Genomic DNA, 4031 nt, shown 5'->3' with positions numbered 1-4031 from the left:
TACGGGGTGCGCTGGGCTCAGGCGGAGGCCGGCGGGCCGCGTACGCGGGGACGGAGGCGCGGGCTCATCGCCGGGGCCCCGAGCCCCATGGGGCAGGCCTGGGCCGGGTCCCAGTCCCACAGGCCGGCGGACGGAGGGACGCACTCCCTCGGCGTCCTCTGCGGTACCCTCACGGCGCTGACAGTCGGAACTCACTCCGACTCGGGCCTCGGCTCTGACACACTCCAGCTCCAACTCGGTCCTAACAGACGATGTGGCTCGGAGCCCCGCAGGGAAACAAAAGATCAGCGGCACCCCGGCCTCGGAGCCCGAGACGCCGGCGCAGCCGCACTGCGCGGAGGCGGGACGAGGGGCGGGGCCTGCGGAGCCCCGACCTCTTAGGTGGCGGAGCTAGCAAGGGGCGGGTCCGAAATGAAGGACACCTCGTGGGTGGTAAGGTGGGGCGGGGCCTAGTGTGGGTGGTGCCTCCACGGGGCAGGCCTTATAGTGGGCGGAACTTGGGAGAGGAGGCACGATATGGGCGGGGCCGGAGCGGACAGGGCGTGCCAAGGTCTGAACTATCTCTAGCTATGACTCCTTGCTCTGCCCTAGGCATTTTTTTTTTGCTTTATTTACTTTTTTATTCTTGGGTATATGTGTGTGCCTACATGAATTTATATGCACCTTGTATGTCATATAGTCATGCATATAAACATATGTGCAGGGATCCTGGAATTGGAGTTTCAGGCTGTTATGAGCTGCTGTGTGGAAACTGGGAACCAAACCAGGAGAGCAGTACACTCAATAGCTGAGCCATCTCTCTAGCTCCGCCCAACGCACTTCCTACTACCTATTTGGTTCGGTTTTGTTTTTTTGTTTTTTGGGTTTTTTTTGTTTTTGTTTTTTTTGTACTTTCTTTAGGAGAAGTCGAGATATGGTTTCTTTGTGTATTTCTGTCTATCCTGGAACTCCCTCTGTAGTAGACCCAGCTGGCCTCAAACTCCTCTGCCTCCTGAGAACTGGGACTAAAGGTTTTTAAACTGAGTCTTCTTGCAGTGCAGCCCTGGCTGGTCTCAAACTCGGTGCGTGGGTCGTGCTGGCCTCAAAACTCACAGATATCCCTCAGCTTCTTCTTGCCGAGCGCTAGAATTTAAGGCAGGTGCCACCACATCCATTTTCTCTCTCTTATTACATTCATTTATGTGGGGAAGGAGACTTGAGAACATGCTCACGCGAAGGTCAAAGCATAACATGCAAATTGGTTCTGTCCACCTTGTGACGCCCAGTACTAAATTCAGGTTTTCTTTTTTTTTTCTTTTTTTTTTTTCTTTTCTATTTTTCGGAGCTGGGGACCGAACCCAGGGCCTTGCGCTTGCTAGGCAAGCGCTCTACCACTGAGCTAAATCCCCAACCCCTAAATTCAGGTTTTCAAATTGGCAACAGGGGCCTTTATCCATGGAGCCAAGCCTTAGTTTTCTTTCATTTATTATTTTACTTAGTGTCTGCTGTTAGAGGGGATGTTTGTGGCAGGGTCTCATGTAGTCCAGGCTATCCCAGAGATTGTCACATAGCTAAAGATAATCATGAGCTTCTGGTTCTCCTACAAAAGCTGGAATTATATATAGCATGGGGATTTGTTTTGCCTCGGGTGTTTTTCTTGCCTGTCTGGTCACATGGGGACTGCATGGGCATGTTGGAGCACTCGATGTTTATAATCACTGTCATTTGGGGGGGAGGGTATTAGCATATTGGACCATATGCCTAATTTTGAGCCTAGTCACCTGAGGAGCAGCAAGGGCTTGTTGGCCCACATGCCGAACCATAGGCTGTGTGTGTGTGTGTGTGTGTGTGTGTGTGTGTGTGTGTGTCTATATGAGTGTGTGTCTGTGTGTGTCTCTGTGTGTGTCTATATGTGTGTCTGTATGTATGTGTCTCTGTGTGTGTTTCTGTGTGTGTCTGTATGTGTTGTGTGTCTGTATGTGTGTGTGTCTCTGTGTGTCTGTGTGTGTGTCTCTCTGTGTGTCTGTGTGTGTGTCTATGTGTGTGTGTGTGTCTGTGTGTGTGTGTCTGTGTGTGTGTGTCTGTGTGTGTGTCTGTATGTGTGTGTCTCTGTGTGTGTGTGTGTGTGTGTGTGTGTGTGTGTGTGTGTGCCCACATGCCATTTCCAACCACAATCATATTAGGGGGTATATAGGTATGTTAGCCCACAAGCCTATTCTGTTTTGTTTTTTTTCTTCTTCTTCTTCTTTTTTCTTTTTTTCGGAGCTGAGGACCGAACCCAGGGCCTTGCGCTTGCTAGGCAAGCGCTCTACCACTGAGCTAAATCCCCAACGCCCTGGGGTTTTTTTTGTTTTTTTGTTTTTTAATAAAAAAATTTATTTTATTTGTATGAGCACACTGTAGCTGTCTTCAGACACACCAGTAGAGTCACTGGATCCCATTACAGATAGTTGTGAGCCACCATGTGGTTGATGGGAATTGAACTCAGGACCTCTGGAAGAGCAGCCAGTGCTTTTAACCTCTGAGTCATCTCTGCAGCCCCACAGACCTATTCTGAGTCTCTCATCACTTGAAGGACTATATGGACATGTTCGAGCTCATGATATTTATGACCCCAGTCATTTTGGGAGGTATATGGGCAATTTTGTTCACACACCATTTTCGAGCCCCATAACACAGGGAAATGTGTGAGCATGTTTGCACATGTGCCCTATAGCCAGCCTGGTCCTATGGGAAGTAAACAGATACATTCACCCTCAAACCATTTCCTTGGCCCATTCACCTGTGGGAGTGGGGAATGGCCACGATGGCCCACATGCCTGTATTGAAGCTGGTAATATGGTAATGTAGGGGACTGCATGGACATGTCGGAGTCCTTGAAATTTACAAGCCCTGTCACTTACAGGGTGGATGAGCATGTTGGCCCGCATGCTATTTCAGAAGATGGTCATATGGTAGGGGGTAGGTGTTGTGCCCACTTGTCATTTCTGAGCCCATTCATATACATAGATAAATGGGCATGTTTGCTGACACATCACTTACAAGTTCTGTCACATGGGAGATAATATGTGTGTGTATGTATATATGTGTATATATGTATATATGTGTGTATATATGTATACATCTGTGTATATGTATATGTGTTACATATGCATACACATGTGTGTATACGTGCATATGTTGATATATATGTGTGTATATATGTATACATATGTGTATATATGTATATATTGTATATGCATGTATGTGTGTATGTATGTGTGTATATATGTGTGTGTATGTATATATGTGTATACATGTATGTATGTGTATATATGTATGTGTGTGTGTGTGTGTGTGTGTGTGTGTGTGTGTAATGTTTGCCTATACACCATTTCCTAACTGGGTCACATGGTGAGTATATGTATATGTTAGCTTAAATACCATTACTGAGCACAGACACATGGGGGATGGTATATGTGCATCTTAGTTACATGCCATTTCCGAATCTGGTCATACGTGGCACATCTGGGCATGCTGCCTCACATGTGTCAGTATTATGAGTTACGTGGGATGAACAGAGAAAGAGACACTGCAGGATGAACTCAAGCTTCTTAGCAGCAGGGTGGATCAGCCTCTCCCGGACTGAACCTTGAACAGCAATACAGAAGCATGAGTATTGATTGTTATGCAAAAGTTTTTTGGGGGAGGATAAAACAAGTTCCTTATACCCAAGCCCCTAATCTAATCAATGTTTCCCAAAGAAAGACATCACAGCCTTCCACCTTTCTGTCCTTGTTGTGAACTCTTTGCCATACTCAACAATACATTCCAGGTGTGCCCAGACCAAAGCCACGGAAAGGCTGGCTATAAAGCTCCCTCAGAGAAACAGCTCTAGCGGTTGGAGATTTAGCTCAGTGGTAGAGCACTTGCCTAGCAAGCACAAGGCCCTGGGCTGGGTCCTAAGCTCCAGGGGGTGGGGGGAGAAAAAAGAAAAACAGCTCTATAGATAACAGAAAACAATCACTGTTTTCTACAGCAGATTTCTTCAAGGTCAATGTATTTCTAGAAAA

The sequence above is a fragment of the Rattus norvegicus genome, chromosome 12 (genome assembly GCF_036323735.1).
Source record: "Rattus norvegicus strain BN/NHsdMcwi chromosome 12, GRCr8, whole genome shotgun sequence".
Lineage (NCBI taxonomy): Eukaryota > Metazoa > Chordata > Mammalia > Rodentia > Muridae > Rattus > Rattus norvegicus.
The sequence above is the reverse complement of the archived record's forward strand: the minus strand, read 5'-3'. Positions refer to the sequence as shown.